The 20471-nt window shown below is 35.8% G+C and overlaps 1 long non-coding RNA gene across 1 annotated transcript; it reads right to left on the bottom strand.

Annotated features, from left to right (window-relative positions):
• Positions 1–13913: 13913 nt before the first annotated feature.
• On the bottom strand, positions 13914–19721 carry LOC128263816 (uncharacterized). The gene is made up of 3 exons (XR_008268529.1): positions 18822–19721; positions 18200–18760; positions 13914–14570 (listed from the first exon to the last, which is right to left on the bottom strand). It is a non-coding gene; the product is annotated as an uncharacterized LOC128263816 (long non-coding RNA).
• Positions 19722–20471: the final 750 nt, after the last annotated feature.

The raw sequence follows: 20471 nt of genomic DNA, 5'->3' as shown, positions 1-20471 counted from the left end.
CCCTAAATTTATAAAATGTTGGTGCCAAAACTAATTTGTTTTATTATACCCTTGCAGAGGGTATTACAATTTCAGTCAGAAGTTTGCAACGCAGTGAAGGGGACATTTCCGACCCTATAAAGTATATTATTCTTGATCAGCATCACTAGGAGAGCCGATCTAGCCATGTCCGTTTGTCCGTCTGTCCGTCCGTCTGGCCGTCCGTTTCTAAGCAAACTAGTCCCTCAGTTTTAAAGCTATCTGCATGAAACTTTCCCAAAAGTTATCTTTTTGTTGCAGGTAGTATAAGTCGGTAGTATAAATCGGAAAATAAATTTGAAAAAATTATAACTTTTCTGTTTTTTAATTTTTTTTAGTTCTTCGACATATAGTAATAGTTAAATATTCGGAATTACGGTTTAAATTTCATCAAAATCGGAGGACTATAGCATATAGCTCCCATAGGAACATAATAATATAAAAAAAATTTTTTTTTTAATTTAACTTTTAAATTTTGTAATTTTTTTGCAAATCCTTAATGATTAATTAATAATTTGACAGTTCAGAATTACTCCTTTAATTTAATTAAAATCGGAAAACGATATCATTTAGCTGTCATAGGAACTATCAAATAAGTTTCAAATAGCTTCAATGTATAAATACACGCAAGTCAAAGTTTGAAAAAGTTTGATTAAGTTCCTGTGTAATACTTACCATTGGCTTCTTCCGAGGCTGTTGTCTGAAAATTGTCAATTGTGTCCATTGGCTTAGTCTTACGTTGTTGACCTGAATATGAGGTTCGGGCACGTTTTGGGGAATATTAGTACTCTGATTACTCTGAGTATTTTGTACTTAATTATTTTGGAAGGATCTAGGGTAGTATTGATTACAAAAAGAATTATTATATTTCTATAAGTACCCCAGTTCCTATTAGAATCGAACTGGTTTTGACTCTGTTGATTGTTATTAAAACGATTTGGTAGTCATTATGTTGGATTCTTTCTCCTTGACTATTATCTGACTGATTATTTGGGCTTAAGTTTCTTGATGATCTAAAATATGGATATTCGTCGTCATCATGTATACAAGCGGGCATTTAAAGGTTTATCTACAAACAATCCCAGCTTGGGCCGCTAATTTAATTTAAGAGGAGTTGATATATCAAATTTGCTCAACGTAATATATATGTACTGGCAAATTTTTGCGAATCACTTCAGCTAATGTATCATTCAAAGTTCTTGAAAATAAACCAACATATTCTACTTGTTTGTTCTTCAAATTCTTCAACACAATCTACGTTAAATTTTTTTTATTTAGTCTCACGTAATTCCATTATCATTCGATATGGAGGTGTTGTTCTGTTGTATTCGCTAATTAGTAGATTAGTAAAGTCAGTCTGTCAGTATGTCAGTCTGTCCGTCTGTCCGTCCGTTTCTACGAAAGCTAGTCTCTCAGTTTTAAAGCTATCTGCCTGAAACTTTTCCAAAAGTTGTCTTTCTCTTGCAGGTAGTACATATGTCGGAACGAGACGGATCGGACGACTATAGCATAAAAAATAATAACTTTGGTGTCTTTTAATTTTTTTTTAGTTCTTCGACAAATAGTAATGGTTAAATATTTCAGAATTACGGTTTAAATTTCATTAAAATTGGACGACTATATCATATAGCTCCCACGGAAAAAATAAAAAATATATAAACATTTTTTTTTAAATGTAACTTTTTATTTTGTAATTTTTCTTTTTAATTCTTTTTGTCTTATTATTAATTGACAGTTCAAAATCACGCTTTTAATTTTATTAAAATTGGAAAACGATCATATAGCTGCCACAGGAACTATCGAATAATTAAGCTGCAAATCGTCATAGCTTCAATGTTTTTAACCATATACGCAAGTAAATCATAATATTAATGTTTTCAAGAATATTAAGTTTTGCAATAGCTGCAAGGGTATATGAACTTCGGCTTGCCGAAGTTTGCTTCCTTTCTTGTTTTTTTTAATTCTTTTAGACTTATTAATAATTTGAAAGTTTAGATTTCGCTTTAACTATATTAAAATCGGAAAATGATATCATATAGCTGCCACAGGAACTATCGAATAATTCAGCTGCAAATCGTCATAGCTTCAATGTTTTAACCATATATGCAAGTAAATCATAATATTAATGTTTTCAAGAATATTAAGTTTTGCAATAGCTGCAAGGGTATTTGAACTTCGGCTTGCCGAAGTTGTTTCCTTTCTTGTTACCCATATTTTATACCCTTGCAGAGGTATTATAATTTCAGTCAGAAGTTTGCAACGCAGTGAAGGAGACATCTCCGACCCTATAAGTATATATAGTCTTGATCAGCATCACTAGGAGAGTCGACCTAGCCATGTCCGTCTGTCCGTCCGTCTGTCCGTCCGTTTCTACGCAAACTAGTCTCTCAGTTTTAAGGCTATCTGCATGAAACTTTCCCAAAAGTTGTCTTTTGCAGGTAGTATATAAGTCGGAACGAGTCGGATCGGACGACTATAGCATATAGCTCCCATAGGAACAATCGGAAAAATAAATTTAAAAAAATTATAACTTTTCTATTTTTAATTTTATTTTTAGTTCTTCGACACATAGTAATTGTTAATTATTTCAGAATTACGATTTAAATTTCATCAAAATCGGTCGACTATAGCATACAGCTCCAATAGGAAGAATCATAAAAATAAATAAAAAAAATTATAACTTTGGTGTTTTTTAATTTTTTTTTAGTGCTTCGAGATATAGTAATGTTAAATATTTCAGAACTACGTTTTAAATTTCATCAAAATCGGACGACTATAGCATACAGCTCCCATAGGAACAATCATAAAAATAAATAAAAAAAATTATAACTTTGGTTTTTAAATTTTTTTTAGTGCTTCGAGATATAGTAATGGTTAAAATTTCAGATTTACGGTTTAAATTTCATCAAAATCAGACGACTATACCATTTAGCTCCCATAGGAACAATCGTATAGTGGCATAGGAACTATCGAATAACTAAGCTGAAAACCATCATAGCTTCAATGTTTTAAACATACACGCAAGTAAATCATAATTTTAACGTTTTCAAGAGTATTTAGTTTTTGAAATAGCTGCAAGGGTATATGAACTTCGGCACGCCGAAGTTTGCTTCCTTTCTTTTTTTATATTAATTTATTATATATATAGTAATATATTATATATATTAATCCCGTTCTCTTTCAGCTACTTTGAACTCTTTGCCATTTTTGACAAGAAAAAAAAAGAAATTAATTAGTTAGACAGTTTTTGTATAAAACTGAAATTGTGTGAAGCATTAATTTTAAATTATTTTTTTGTAACACACAAGAATAAATAGAAGAATAAAAAAAGAATAAATAAATGAAATCGAAATGATAGAGAGCTTTTGCTAGAAATAAAATCTACATTACTTAAAATTCTTTATAGTATTGAAAAATGAAATTTAATATGAATACCGTTTATTTTTCTAAAGCTGAAATAATATAAAAATAAACAAATTTAATAGAGAATAAGGGTATACGAAACAACAACAAACATATGTCAGCCCATATGAAAGGGATAGCTTGTAATTATAATTGTAATAAAAGAAATGAATTTTTAACTAAGTTCCTACTTATCCGGGGATCATTGAAGTCGAGTGTCATTTAAAAGGTTTTTGGTAGTCACTTCAATCGATCGAAGAGGAAATGATGGACCATTAGGATCATGGTAGGGTGGACACTTCGCCTTCTTGGCGTAGTAAAAGGAGTGATGATTGGCAAGTGTATCTCTAACGTTTTGTTTGTTTTCGTATTCTTTCCTTTCTTCAACCTTTTTTCTTTTTTTTTTCTCTAGCTGCCCACTGTCCCCAAATGAATAGTGCGCGAATTTTAATTGATTTATACATACGAGCGTTATAATGTGACGGTTTTCTTTCTTTCGTAACCCACCCCATGCCGACCAAACATATGAAACGCCGAGGATGTCGCGTACTCCGCAAACACGTTAATTTTCTACCACTTTTTCTTGATAGATCGTTATGCTACAATAGTCAATGTAGTTTTTGTATGTTTTGTTGTTAGGCCTGTTACATTGAGTATAGTTTTTCGTTGTGGCTTGCAACGTCACGCTTCATTTTTCCAGTAGGTATGTCTTTTTATTTCGCTAGCGTTTTTGAAATCCTATATGTCCGCCTTGTATTGGATTATTATGTAGTCTAGACAGTATAGCTTCTATTTCTTTTTTATTATTTATTGTGGTCACCGGATTGAGTAGAGCTACTCTTAAATTAATTAATTTTTTTGCCCATATTTTTGAATACTCTATCTATCTATTAAAATAATTTTAAAGATTTTCGCGCTAAGTGCCAACTTAAGTTGGCTAATATTATTTATACCGGCTATTTATTCCAGCCTTTGTAAAAACTGATTTAAATTTAATATTCCCTTGGTATATAGATCATCAACATTTGTTCTAGCATATATGTTTTTCCTTATTTTTAGGAAACAATTGAATGCTGTTAAATGCAAGGTCACTGCTTTTTTAACATCTTCATTGCGAATGACGTCAAATACTTTGGGCTAAGAAGCTGCCGGTTGCTTGTGCAAATACGAGCTTGATTTTGAATCTGCACAGATTTTAATTTTTCTGTCTACTTTGTAATCTTGTACTGACTTTTAAAATTTGTTTGTTAATGTCTTTAAGTTCTACGATGTTTATTTTTGATAATGCATCTGCCACGTAAATATTCTTTCCCTTAAGATACACCGCTTTAAATTAAAATTCATCTTAATCCAGTATCATTCTTGTTAGTTTAGAAGTTGGATTTTTCATTGAAAATAAGTATGTTAAAGGCTTGTGGTCTGTTTTTAATAGTGAAGGGCTTGCCACATACATATGGTCTGAAATGATTTACAGCCCAGTATATTACTTTCGCCTTTTGTAAATGTTCTTAAAGCGTAAGGAAATCTATCCGATCATTTGATTGAGTTTAAACTGCTCCGCAAGCTTGCTTCTAGCATCTGTTGTTATACTGAATTCTTTATTAAAATCTGGGTATTGAAAGAGGGTTAGTTGAATTAATACATTTTAAAGGTATTCAAAGGTTTTGAGTTTGAGTTAAGTGTCTTAAGTAACGAGAGAAATTTAGTCTGAAGCGTCTGTAATGTTTGCAAAAAGCTACAAATCTTCTTGATTCATCTGCATCGGATGGGACAGGGTATTTAGTTATTACGTCACATTATTATCATCAGGTAAAATACATTTTTTTTGTGCATCTATGACCTAAATGTGACTTCGTGCGTAAAAAATAAACATTTGTCTGAGTTTAGCTTGAGTTCTTACTTTCGACATAGGTTAAATACGTTAGTAAAATTTTGGATTGTATGACTTTTAGACGACCTATTACTACCAGGTTATTCATGTAAAGGAAAGATGGAGAGTGTTTTAATCCCGAAAAAGCTAATGTCATCAGTTCTTGAAATGAATTAGAAGCTATTTTTACGCCATAAGGTAATCGTTTGAAACGGTATGAGTCTTTTCCTGAAGTAATTTAATGCAATCCAGACATGAAAAGAATTTTGCTTTGCCAGGTTGATCGGTATATCATCGATTCGAAAATGGGTAATGGAATTTATCTGCAAATAATTTTTTATTTATTTGTCGGTAGTCAATAACTAATAACCGTCGTTTTTCTTCTGTTCCAGGAAGTATTTCTTGGGCACAAGAAGTAATGGCTATTGTATTCTGATACAGATGGTTCTACTAAGACATCTTTAATTAGTTTTTCAACTTGCTTATCTATTTCTTCTTTTCGGCTATGGGTGATCTATAATTTTAATATAAACTGGAACGTCAACATTCATCTTAATTTTTTCATACAAATTTTTTGAGGATATAGGTTCTGTTTCTAGTCCGAATATATCAGTAAATTCGTTGTATAATTTAGTGAGGGTACTTTTAAACATTTCAGAAAATTTTTTGTTCATTTGTTTAAGACTTCGTTTATTCTGATTTAGTTTCTCTATTTGTGCTTTTTGATAGTTATCTAATGGTTCATAATTGACTTTATAAATATTTATAATTTTATTTATGGTGCTATGCTATTATTAGACCTTCGGCTGTGTACTAGTTTTTAATAAGTATTCTATGTGAGACGTATTTATATAGATTTTTCTTACGACTTCGGATCGAGCAGGATTATAAGATTATTGTCTATTGAATTTATAATTGGAGTATTGATGTCTTGATCGAAGTTTTCAGGTCTAGTTGACAATTTAATGTATTCAGAAAGTCTATTCCTATTATAAGCCGTCACAGGGTATTGAAAAGTAGTCAATAACTATTTGAACGCTGAATAATATTATAAATTTTCCTGTTTGTATTTCCATAATGTTAAACCTTTTGAATAAGAGTACATTCTCCTATTCTTTTTATTATGTTTGTTCTCTCTATGTCATTATAGTTCTCAGAATTTATTTTAAAATACTTAAATCAGCTCCTGTATCTATTGAAAGGTTTAAGGGTGATAGATATTTTTTTGTAAATAATCTCAACATTTATTTAAATACAGGTTTTTATACAGTTGCTTTGTGTGGCTTTTTCTTCCTAAGGGAATGTTTAGTATTCCGGTTCTGTTTCAATAGATCTTACTCAAGCTGTAAAGTTGTGTCCTTCTGTATCGTTCTCAACAGGAGGTCATTGTAAGAGGGTTCCTGGTCGATTGCAAACGCAGACAATAGGTTTCAAGAAAAATGTAAATTTTCAAATCTTTAGGTTGTACAAAGAAAAATGTGTAAATTTATTGGAACGGCGGCGTGCGTTCTCAATCATTCGTAGTGCAGACTGTTCTCTTCGCTCTGTTGCTCTTTTCGCTATTCCTCAGTAGTTTCTGAATAGTTGATCAATCTGCTGAGTGCGATTTCCAGTGTGACAAGCAGTTAACTCAATATGCCGACCGCCAATGCTAAGCCTAGCATGAGACATCCTTGCTTGTCCCTGACTTAGTGGTTTGAGCTTAACTGGCTTAGAGGTTCTTGGACTAGGACGAGAATAAAAGAGCATGAAGCGTGCTCAAGCAATATCTATAACAGTTGGGGTGCATAGTGGAGTGCGCTTAAGCATGAATTGGTAGTGGACAGAGTTTCGAGACTGACCGATTTAGTTGTCCTAGTTTGGTCTTTGGTCTATGCGGACTAATGCGTCTGTCCCTGGATGCAGCTCAAAAACACGGCCGAGTAGGCATTGCGACGGCAGAAGACTTTCGTCCTTGATAAGTGCGAGGTTGTTAAACTGGAAGCTGTCTGACGCTTGGCACCACTTTGGTCTTTGCTGTAGATGGCATATCATGTCCCTTGGGTTAAAAACCGTTCCTTAAACGATGTAGACTGAGGATGATATTCCGGCGGCGCCAACAATGAGTCACCGATCAAGAAGTGTGCCGGGGTTATCACTTCCAGATCGTCTTCATCAACTGTGAGAGGTCACAGAGGACGCTAGTTAGGTATGCTTTTGTAGCCTGGGCAGCGAGTAGATTGTGTTCATATGGTGAGAGAAAACTTGTCGATTGTTATACCTTTTAATCTTTATGCCCCATCCAATGCATAGTTACATCTGTGGGCGCATTTAAAGGATGTCATTATCACGGCTGAATTGCTTTCTGCAAAAGAGGCATTGTCATTAAAGAAAGAGTGAATATATAATTTATTTTACTTGAAGATTTTTTTTACTGATTATAATAATTGCTGTTTTTATTTTTATTTTTTTTTTTTAGATTTTTTCCAAGTGATTGGCCTTACTTTCGAATCTTTTTCTCAGGGATCTATTGTGGAACAAATATAACTTGCAGATAAGAATTCCACGAAGAATAACCACAATTATTATGAAAAATATATATGTAAGATGCATATCAATATTATAAGATTCTATTTATTTATTACATTCGCATGAGAATCCACTGTTTTGGTGACAAATAGCGCCGTTTTATAAACAAAAGTATTTTCTTGTGAGTCAAAATTTTCTACCCATTTACTAATTCGGTTCCCAATTTTGTGGGGTTTTTTCTAAGTTATTTATATAACTTTAATATTTATGATCTAGAATTTTTGTATGGTTTTTAATTTCGTTTTTTGTTTTTGATTTACAGTTTTACAGTGTTTCCTGCCTGTTTAAACTTTTCGGGCCGTTTTAGTATTCAGCTTAATATGATAACTTTTTTAATTATATCGACATCTATACACACACCCACACAAGATATACATATGCCTACACACCTACACACCCTTTCCACACATTAGATCTTACTCTTAAATCACCCCTATCAAAAGGAAACAAATCTTGAACTTACCAATACTCTAGACATCAAGCCTAACACCCAGCCTGTATATCCCGAGATACCCATTACTTCATTTGTCAAACATAACATTTCAGAGCCTACTATAGGAGTTATTCAAATTAATCAGACATAAACATTTCCCATTAGACATAAACATTTTCCACGCCTGTTATCAACAGTCCCCTTATTGTAAACATTTCATACGCTTTTGTCGACTACAACAGACATAAAAAATTATAAACTTTTAAACAAAGGGTCCAGCATGAGAACCCATTCATCAGCATAAAAGCTTTGACCAATCCAAATTAATAAACAAAACATGCAGCCTGACAAACCACTCATCAGGCCACCATTTCAACCAATCGAAATCTTCTGATCGAAGTCCATTTTCGCTGCTAGCGTCGCTGTCACCGAAAAAAACCATAGTTATAAGAATAATGCAATTGTAAAGACAGTTCAATTTTGGGAATCTAACTATAAACTCTTAACCAATAAAACTCCACTGTATATTAAATAAAAATCGCTTTTTTTTTAATATATCTTGAAGCGAAAAATCTTATTGGCGCAACCGGAAGGATACAAGTAATATCCTACCTAAAAAGGACTTCAAAAAATCACTTCGTGAAAATAAATTCATTTGTATCCGCAAAACAAACTTACTCAAAATTATTGTGAAAAAAACAACAACATTAGTCAAATCACGAATGAGGACTTCTAGTGTCTAATTCAGCGATAATAATCTAATAACTGATATATTTTGTGTAAGCAAATATTTAAATTTTTTTTAAATAAAAAGAAGGTAATGTGTAAAAATGGAACTGCCATCAACATCAGCCGGAGCCACAGCCGCAAAAGCAACACAAAATCTTCCAGACGTGGCCATGAACCATTTTCTTCTGCAACTTAAACAGATAAACAAATTTAATGGAGACCCACTCTACTTGGCTCTCATCATAAAGGAAGTTGACGAATTAGTTTACCATTATCCGACAACATCAGAAGCCAACACCAAATTATACAACCAGCCATCCGAAACCTTCTAGTAGGACGAGCCAGAACATTGTTGATGAGAAATGTACCACAGGACTGGAACGAATTAAGAACTTTAATTATCAGCGAATACGACAGCGCAACACCTCCACATCGAATGATTATGGAAGAATTAGAAGAACAAACAAGTAGAATATGTTGTAAACTCAACTTAGATAACAATCTCATCAAACACGGTTTTAGTTTCAAGAACTTTGAATGATACTGTTTATGGGGAAAACAACCAAAATGCCACCCTTTAGTTTAGAAATATAAATTAATCGCATGATAGGTTCAATTGAAATTATTTCTTGATTTTATTAGCTGTGCTCGGAGTTGCAGCGATGTTTTATAACTGACCAAAAGCTTGACTTCAAATTTGTGTGGATGTTTTCGCTGTAGCTCAGCTGAATAGATATCGCGACAAACGTAGCGAGATAAGAAAAACGAAGAACAAAGCTGCATAACAGCCCTGCGTTTGCAGCGCACACCTATGAGCATTTGACTAGGTGCTGGCGGTCTGCTCTAAACAGGATACATTAGCTGAAGTGATTAGCGAAAAATTGCCAGTACAAACATATATTACGTTGAGCAAATTTGATATATCAACTCCTGTTAAATTAAAGCAAGCTGCCCAAGCTGTGTGATTGTTTGTATATAAATACGTTTAAATACCCGCTCGTATACATGATGACGACGAATATACATATTTTAGATCATCAAGAAACTTAAGCCCAAATAATCAGTCAGATAATAGTCAAGGAGAAAGAATCCAAACAATAACTACCAAAATCGGTATAACAACAATTAACAGAGACAAAACAAGTTTGACTCTAATAGGAACTGGGGTAATAATAGCAGTTATAAAAATAATTTTTCTGGTAATCAATATTATCCTAGATCCTTTCAAAATAATAAAGTACAAAATACCCAGACTACTCAGAGTACTTTTATAACCCAAAAAGTGCCCGAACCTCAGATTCAGGTCAACAACGTAGAACTGAGCCAAAGGACACAATTGAAAATTTTCAGACAACAGCCTCGGAAGAAACACCATCGCAATAAAAATTAAAATTGATAACAAACAATGCCTCTGTCTTATTAATACAGGCTCAAGCATAAATTTAATGAACGAAAACTTTTTAAAATATCCAGATAATAATATTTTGACAAAAGTCCAAGCGATAGGAGAATCAGTAACTTTAGATAAATATATCGAATTTAGTATTCCAAAATTATTTTCATCTAAATAACATTTATCTTAAAAAACTTTTCAAATCATTATGAAACCTTAGCCAAATTGATATTATGAGAAACACTATTATTTTAAATAATTACGAATCCCAAATGGTAAATATAACAGAGGAAAGTAATCAAACCTTTTCAAGTATAATAAATATTGACGAATATATTTATGCCATGCAAACTGACTTAACGAATAATTATTTAAGAGACGATCACTTAATAATGAAGAAAAAACCGAACTTTATTATTTAATGTCCAAGTATTTTGATATTCAGTAATGCGAAGGTGTCAATTTGACTTTCACGAACGAAATCAAACACGTAATAAAAACAAAACACGAAGAACCAATTTATAGGAGACCATATAGTTATCCCTACATTTATGACACAGATTTATCAGAAAATCAAAATCTCCTTATTGTAGTCCTATTGTAATGGTACCAAAGAAAAAAGGATGCATCGGGCATTCCCAAATTTCGTATGGCCATTGATTACAGAGGACTCAATGAAATAACTATATGGATGAAATATTAGATAAATTTGGTAAATGTCAATACTTTACAACATTAGACCTGGCTAAAGAATTCCATTAAATTGAAATGGACCCAGGATCTATACAAAAAACTGCATTGTTCACCAAGAAAGGTCACTATGAGTATACTAGGATGCTATTTGGTCTGAAAAATGCCCCCGCAACATTTCAGCGTTGCATGAATAATATTTTATACAACATAATAGGTACCTATTGTCTTGTGTATTTGGACGATATTGTCATATTTTCAACCTGCAAGAGCATATCCAATCTCTTAGAAAAGTATTCGAACGTCTTCGCAGATCAAATCTTAAACTGCAATTAGATAAATGTGACTTTATGAAACGAGAAACTGAATTTTTAGGACAAATAACTACTGAAGGAATCAACGCAAATCCAAATAAGATTCAAGATATTCAAGATTCTAAAATTCCGAACTCTCCGAAACAAATTAAATCGTTTTAGGTCTTTGCCGATTTAATCGCAAATTTATTAAAGACTTCGCAAAAATCGCAAAACCAATGACTCTTTGTTTAAAAAATAAATGTTAACGATGCGTTTGAAAGTAAAGACCCAATTCTCACATATCCGGATTTCGAAAAAAAGATTGATTTAACTGCAGATGCAAGCAATTATGCATTAGGTGCTGTTTATCACAAGAAGGTCGCCAGTAGAACTTTAAATGAACATGAGTTAAATTATGCAGCTATTGAAAAAGAATTACTAGTATGAGCAACCAAATATTTCCGTCCTTATCTTTTTGGAAGAAGTTTTAAAATATGCTCAGACCATAAACCGCTTGTTTGGTTACATAACATAAAAGAACCTAATATTGTGGTAGGCGTTTATCAACTCTTTATTCTCACACGTCTTGATGCTACCACTCGCTCACACTCCAAGTTTTAGAATGACCTCTCGAGAGATCCTCTTACAGTTCATGTTATTTTACATAGCTTTAACATAACTTTTAACATAAGTATCGTATATTGGTGTTGTATAATTATTTGTATTGTGTAAGTATCGGTAAAATAATATATGTGTGTTAGTGTGTGTATGAGCCTACTACAATATGAAGTTACAACGATGGAAAATAAAACATAGAGAATTTGATTATGAAATAAAATACATTAGAGGAATACATTATCAAGAATAACAAAAAAGGAAACTAAAGATAAAAAAATTGAAGAAGTTTTTCAAAATTATGATAATTTAGAAACTAGAAGATTATGGCAATTGCATACAGATCACTGAACGACCTATTAACGTTTTTAGTTACCAACTAATATTTGAAAAAGGAAATAAAGAAACTAACGAACTTACTCACTACTTTAAAAAAACTATTAACAAAATAATTTACAGTGACATGACTGACCGTTTAGCAAAAGACATAATTATAAAATGCATTTGTGGACACAATTTTGTTATGTTCATTAATAATGACGAAGACTTAGCTATCTTTCAACGAGCTTATATGGACTTAATTAAACCAAACACTGCACTATGGGGCCAACGACCACATTTTTTGGCCAAAACCCATTTTTTAAAAGTCGTTAAATAATCCTAATCTTAAATGTTGCAAGCACAAAATTTTAACAGATTGCAAAAGGCTTAACATCAATTGAAATACAGACTACCAAGTACATAATTCCACACGATTTTCATATCGTAGACTTACACTTAGCTGTCCTTTGTGATGGCATTTTAGGAATTGATTTCATTAAAAAATTCAACTGCCAATTAGACTTCCAGCCATCTGAAGATTGGCTTATAATAACCGAAACAATTTAAAATTTCCAATTTATGTTCCAATAGAATACAGTTCTGGCAATACCTCAATTCTTTTGCCAGCAAGATCACAAGTCATTAGAAAAATAAAATTAAAATCAAAAGAGGACAGTGTATTAATTCCAACTCAAGAAATTGGGCACGGAATTTATATAGCAAGTACCATAGCTACAACACAAAATGCCTTCATAAGACTACTGAATAAAACAGACGAAGATAAAGTGGTCAGTGCGAATAATTTAGCATATGAATCACTGTTAAACTACGATGTAGTCGAAGGAAACAAAGAAACTAGAGAAAAGTCAGTATTATAAAAAATTTCCCACCACAATTCAAATCACAACTCTCAAATTGATGTAAAAAGTATAATGACATATTCGGATTAGAATCCGTACCAATTAGCACAAATAATTTCTACAAACACTATCTAATTTGAGAGATGATGAAACCGTATACATAAAAAACTATATAAGCCCACATAGTCAGGTGAACGAAATTCAAAAGCAAGTCGGAAAATTAATCACCGACGGGATAGTCGAACCCTCAGTATCAGTATACAAAAGCCCACTATTGCTTGTCCCTAAAAAATCAGCTACAGGTTCCGAAGAAAAAAAGTGGGGATTAGTAATTGACTATCGACAGATTAATAAAAAATTACTGTCCGATAAATTTCCACTCCCTAGAATTGATGATATTTTAGATCAACTAGGTCGAGCAAAATACTTTTCATGTCTTGATTTAATGCCAGGATTTCACCAAATAGAACTCGAAAAAAGCTCAAGAGATATAACTTCCTTTTCAACGGGCAATGGCTCGTGTCGCTTCACGCGATTACCTTTTGGTTTAAAAATAGCGCCAAATTCATTCCAGATGACTATTGCATTCTCTGGACTTGAACCTTCACAAGCATTCCTTAATATGTGTTTATGGGGAAAACAACCAAAATGCCACCCTTTAGTTTAGAAATATAAATTAAACGCACGGTAGGTTCAATTGAAATTATTTCTTGATTTTATTAGCTGTGCTCGGAGTTGCAGCGATTTTGTATAACTGACTTGCCAAAAGCTTGACTTCAAATTTGTGTACATGTTTTCGCTGTAGCTCAGCTGAATAGATAACGCGACAAATGTAGCGAGATAAGAAAAACGAAGAACAAAGCTGCATAACAGCCCTGCGTTTGCAGCGCACACCTATGAGCATTTGACTAGGTGCTGGCGGTCTGCTCTAAACATACTCCGCCCGTTGGAAGAGGCACGGTTCCAACCAAATGGGATTCGATGGACAAAGCGGCTAGTTTGGTGACGGCCCTTTTGGTAAGACCTGTAGCTGTCCGGACCACAGCAACTCTGGCGACGCCGTCCTTTCCGGGAATGACTTCATGGATGCACCCAAGCTGCCATTTCATCGGTGGATGGTTGTCCTCCTGAAGCAATACAACACGACCGATTTGGATGTTGGATGTTTTGATCCGCCATTTGCTTCGTTCTTGCAACAGGGACAAATACTCTCTGCTCCATCTTTTCCAGAAGTGCTGCTGCATTTGTGTTATTCTTTGCCAACTGCTTAACCGGCCTTCGCGAAGATGAGTAACGTCAGGCTCAGGAAACCTTGTGTAGCTGGAACCTTTGAGGAAATGCGCTGGCGTTAGCACCTCAAAATTTTCAGCGTTCTCTGAAATTGGACAAAGAGGACGGGAGTTAAAAATGACAGAAATTTCATATGCAAGAGTTCTTAATTCATCAAGGGCTAAGATGGCTGCACCGACAACTCGGTAGAAGTGAAATTTTGCCGATTTTACAGCCGCCTCCCATAGACCACCGAAATGTGGGGCACGCGGGGGTATGAACTTCCAATCAATCCCATTCGCTAAGCAGGAATAAGTTATCAAAGCCGTGTGCGGTTCGCTCAAAACTAACTCCTTCAGATCCGCTAGCTCTCGTTTAGCGCATTATCACTCCAAATAGTACGTGGACTGCCTCTGAGGCTAATGAATCTTCTCAAAGCTGCAATGAAAGAATCCGTTGTGAGATCCTGGACGACTTCCAAGTGCGCAGCCTTCGTCGAAAAGCAGACAAAGACGGCGATGTAGCACTTGTGGGGTGCTTTGTTCCGGGTCTCTGACTTGTGATATAACGGTCCACAATAGTCCACTCCTGTGGTGTGAAAAGCTGGGTTCGGCTGAACTCGATCTGCTGGCAGGCAGATCACGTGTTCCCAAGCCACAGGCTTCATCCAAAAGCATCTGACGCATTTGTTGATGACGCTAGCCACGAACTTTCGGCCTCCAAGTGGCCAATACCTTTGCCGTAAAGCAGCGAGCAACGCCTGTTGCCCTGCGTGGAAGTATTTTTCATGATAATAGACGATAATCGCTCTGGTGACCGGATGATCCATGGGTAACAATATCGGATGCTTAGCCTCGAAGTCCGAGCTCGCATTTTGAAGCCTTCCACCAACACGAAGTAAACCCTCAGAGCTAAGTATTGGCCTCAGAGCGCCGTAGAACGCCATTCCGGAAGGTTCTTTACTGCATCTAATAGTTCGACGCTCCTTTCCATAAAAATGGAGGTCTATTTGCCCAAAGGGAGTACTCCAGCAATTCTTCGGGGGTACATCCGCGCGATACCACAACCGCCGGATTCAAGTCTGTTGGAACATGATGCCAAACCATTCCTTTCGTCATTTCCAGGATTTTCGCGATTCCATTAGACACAAATACGTTAAACTCCCTCGGAGGCTGCCGAATCCAAGCCAACACAATAGACGAGTCCGACCAGCAGTGAAAGCTGCAATCAAAACCTTTGGGTTCCTTAACGTTTACGATAAGCTTAGCCAATAAACACGCTGCTGAAAGTTCTAATCTTGGTATTGTTAAAGCTTTTAAGGGAGCTACTCTAGACTTGGCGCAGAGTAAATGTGCTTCAGCGTTGCCATTGGCCTCCGACCGCAAATATAAGCACGCGCCGTAAGCTGCTGTGCTAGCATCACAGAATCCGTGCATCTCGACGGAAGCCTGCGATTGCATTACGAATCGTGGAAACTTTAGGTTTTGGACGATCGACAACTGAAAAGTCAACTCCCCCCATGACGAAAGAAGGGGCTCTGGCGGTGTGTCGTCCCAATCCATGCTAGTGCTCCATAGCTTTTGCAAAAAAATTTTGGATTTTGTCACAATGGGTGCTATTAAACCAAGCGGATCATAAAATTGCGCAATTGTTGACAACACCATCCGTTTTGTTGCTCGTTGACTTGATAAAATTTGTGCAAAGTTAAAGAGAAGATTATCCGAAGATGGATCCCAGACCAACCCCAAAGCTTTGGCGATAGCTGATCCGTCGTGGAATTTAATCAATTGCTCTTTATCGCGATCAGACTCTCCTTCGAGAGCGCTTGCTTCATTCGAACACCATTTTCGGATCGGAAAGTGGCCGCGCGCCAGTAGCTCCTTTACCTGATGACGAATTTCTTTCACATCTTCAACTGAATCGCCACCAGAGATTAGATCGTCTACATAGAAATCTCTACGAACTATTTTAGCTCCAACTGGAAATGATTCCTTTTCATCATAAGATAGCTGATGCATGGCTCTTATAGCCAAGAAGGCAGCCGACTTGGTTCCATAAATTACTGTGTTTAGTTTATAAACACTCAATTTATCTGTGGAGTTCTCTCGCCAAATGATACATTGCAAAAAGTCATCAGGGTACGAAACACGAACGGCGGTACATCTTGCAGATGTCTCCACAAAGAGCTATTTTAAAAAATCTAAGCCGAAGCAAAATATTAAAGATTTTTTGCTGAATTGTTGGGTCCTGCTAGAAGCAAGTCATTTAGAGCTATCCCAGATGTAGTTTTTGCAGAACCATCAAAGACGACACGAAGTTTAGTGGTAGTGCTTTCAAGCTTTTGAACAGAATGGTGAGGCAAGAAAAATTGTGGCACCGCTAAAACCCTTAATGAGAGAGACATGTGGCCTAAGTTGAGGTATTCCTGTAAAAATGCCGAATACTGCGCTTTCAAATTGGGGTTTTTATTTAGTTTGGATTCCAAACTTTTAAAACGACGACGGGCCAGACAGTAGGAGTCACCTAAAGATTGGAGTCCTTAAGTGGATAAAAGGCGAACCGAATATTGACCATTCTCCAGCCTAATGCAATTTTTTTTGAAATGCTGCTCGCATCGTAAGTCCTCGGCCAGCATCGATGGTTTTTCTGAACTTATGTCTTCAATCTCCCAAAACCGCTTTACTACGGCAGCAAGTGTGTCATCATCTGAATGATCAGCAGGATCCCTGACTATGGCAGCCAAGACAGATGTGCGATTTAGCATACTTGGCATCCCTCCAGAAACTATCCAACCAAGCTTGGTGTTATGAAGCGTGGGCAAGGTGCTATCCAAATTAATTTTCCCTTTAGCGATTATTTCGAAGAACAAACCAGCGCCAATTAAAAGATCAATTCGTTGTGACTGGTTGAAATGAGGGTCAGCTAGCGAAATGTTTTGTGGCATCCTCCATCCTGCAGTATTTATATTGAAATTTGGCTGGTAATCAGTGATACTATGGGTTACAACAGCTGCGAATGACGCACGATAGCTTGCATCCCGTGATTGCGCCAGAATATCGACTGCCTTATCAGAGTTCATGAAAGATTCCCCTATTCCAGAAATTAGTGTGTGCGATTGTCTAAGTTTCAAATTAAGTTGGCTAGCTAGGCGCGTAGTAATAAAGTTTAACCGAGAAGCTGAATCTAATATTGCTCGGCAAGGCATAAATGCACCAACTCTATTTTTTACGTAGATTATAGCAGTTGGAAGCAGCACGTAATTCATTGGCATTGTATTTAAGGTTTGTGGTGGAGAGTGCGTTAAATGGTGATTAGGTTGTGATAATGGAGATGAGCAGGGCACTAGTGATGATGAAGTCGATGGTAATGGCTGAGAGCTTATAGATGGGTCGGATGATGTAGTCTGAAACTGGGGTCGATGGTATGGATGACTCTGGGATAATGTGCAGTAATGAATGGTGCTTCATGCGACAATGTTTACAATGTAAGTTGACTTACATTGCTGCAAGCTATGACCTTTGCGTAAACAGTTGAGGCAAAGGTGCATTTTCTTTGCTTCCCTATATCGAAGATTGGGACTCAAGCTTAAAAATCGGGAGCATTTTGGCAAATAATGATCTCTTGCATCGCAAAATAGGGAAATTGGATGGTATGAGTTAGTAGCAGACGTAATCAGTACACTTGGGTTATATCTATGCATGCTTTTTCCCACCTGATGGTGTGATTTTTAATTACCACAGTTTGGTCCAAGTTTTCATCATCCGGCACCTCTTCTCCAAAAACGACTCCATAGCATCCCAGGTAGATAGCTCAGAGATTGACAAATCATCTTCCCATTTTTCACGGGTCCTTAGATCCAGCTTGTGTGTCACGATATGAATGAGAAATCCATCCAGAATTTGTTGTGTAGTGGCCAGGGTACGGATTGCTTGAAGATGCGAATTCATCCAATCGCTGAGCTCCCGAAGACCCTTAGCTGATCCCTTCTCGACACCTTTTAAACCAAATTTTGCCAAAACGTGTGCCTGAAAGTGTAAAACTTTATTATCAAATCGATTGATAAATAAATGTAAAGCCTTTTTATAATTTTCATTTGAGGGCTCGAGTGATCGTATGGTTTCCAAAGCCACGCCGCCTTAAGAGGACCTCAAATATTGTAATTTTTCAATATCACTTAGCTCGTCATCATTTCCAATGAATGGTAAAATGGTAAAAGTTGCAATAAAGTCCGGCCATTCTGAGTACAATCCTTGAAAACGAGCAATCTCTAGATTTGGCAATCGAGATTTCCTAAATCTAAAAGAAAGATCCGCATTGTTTATAATATCAAAGGATGTAGAATTGGCAGCTGTGGAACCTGGAAAATGCAGTTTGCGCATCTTAAATCCATTAAGATTGCGGAAAATTCAAACCGCGTATCTTTACTAATCTCCGAAAAGTCCAGTTTTTCCAGCGAAGTCTGTGCAGAATCGAATTCCAAGTTCATAGAGTTCACCCATTCCAGCCGCGCGAGGTCATCAGATTCATCAAACTACTCAGTAGCTCCAGCAGTTAAGTAATCTTTCATTGCGTTTAACTGCCGCAAAACGGAACGCACTTTGGCTCGGTAAAACTCGATGTCACTGGGAGCATCATTTTGAGGCTGAATCGCGTCTCCTGGGTTAACCATTTTCTTTTTTTAATTGTCTGACCGGATTCAGAGGGCAGGAAACACCCTATGCCTATTGCCGCGCAAATGCTAATGCACCGAGCGTCACCAACAACGTAACGGAAACTTTGACTTTGTTTTTGTTTTTTTTACCGAAGTTTTTGCCTAGCAACAGCGCATTGACTTGTCAATGTAATGTATGTGACCATACACATACACGGCTATTTACACATATATGTATGCAATATACGCGTTTAACAACAATTAATTGCGTTTCCTTTTATGTTTAATGTTTGCAGCACAACACAGTTTTGCTTCTTTCACAGCACAAAAATGCTCAAAAAAAAACAAACGGCCGGCCGGCAGCGCGCACATAAAGTGTTCGTGTGTTTGTGACTGAGAAGCAGCAAACGACAGCGAAAATAAGTTATTGCTTACACGATATTAAACAATGTTAAAAACCGACATGCAGACTCCGATTAAACGAATATCACGTCGGGGTAACCAAAATGTTTATGGGGAAAACAACCAAAATGCCACCCTTTAGTTTAGATATATACATAAATTAAACGCACGGTTTAATTAAAATTATTTCTTGATTTTATTAGTTGTGCTCGGAGTTGCAGCGATTTTGTATAACTGACTTGCCAAAAGCTTGACTTCAAATTTGTGTACATGTTTTCGCTGTAGCTCAGCTGAATAGATAACGCGACAAATGTGGCGAGATAAGAAAACCGAAGAACGAAGCTGCATAACAGCCCTGCGTTTGCAGCGCGCACCTATGAGCATTTGACTAGGTGCTGGTGGTCTGCTCTAAACAGATACATTAGCTGAAGTGATTAGCGAAAAATTTACAGTACAAACATATATTACGTTGAGCAAATATGATATATCAACTCCTGTTAAATTAAAGCAAGCTGCCCAAGCTGTGGGATTGTTTGTATATAAATACGTTTAAATACCCGCTCGTATACATGATGACGACGAATATACATATTTTAGATCATCAAGAAACTTAAGCCCAAATAATCAGTCAGATAATAGTCAAGGAGAAAGAATCCAAACAATAACTACCAAAATCGGTATAACAACAATTAACAGAGACAAAACAAGTTTGACTCTAATAGGAACTGGGGTAATAATAGCAGTTATAATAATAATTTTTCTGGTAATCAATATTATCCTAGATCCTTTCAAAATAATAAAGTACAAAATACCCAGACTACTCAGAGTACTTATATTACCCAAAAACGTGCCCGAACCTCAGATTCAGGTCAACAACGTAGAACTGAGCCAATGGAAACAATTGAAAATTTTCAGACAACAGCCTCGGAAGAAACACTATCGCAATAAAAATTA

This window comes from Drosophila gunungcola, unplaced genomic scaffold, assembly GCF_025200985.1.
Source record: "Drosophila gunungcola strain Sukarami unplaced genomic scaffold, Dgunungcola_SK_2 000019F, whole genome shotgun sequence".
In the NCBI taxonomy this organism is placed as follows: domain Eukaryota; kingdom Metazoa; phylum Arthropoda; class Insecta; order Diptera; family Drosophilidae; genus Drosophila; species Drosophila gunungcola.
This window is presented reverse-complemented; position numbering and strand designations above follow the sequence as displayed.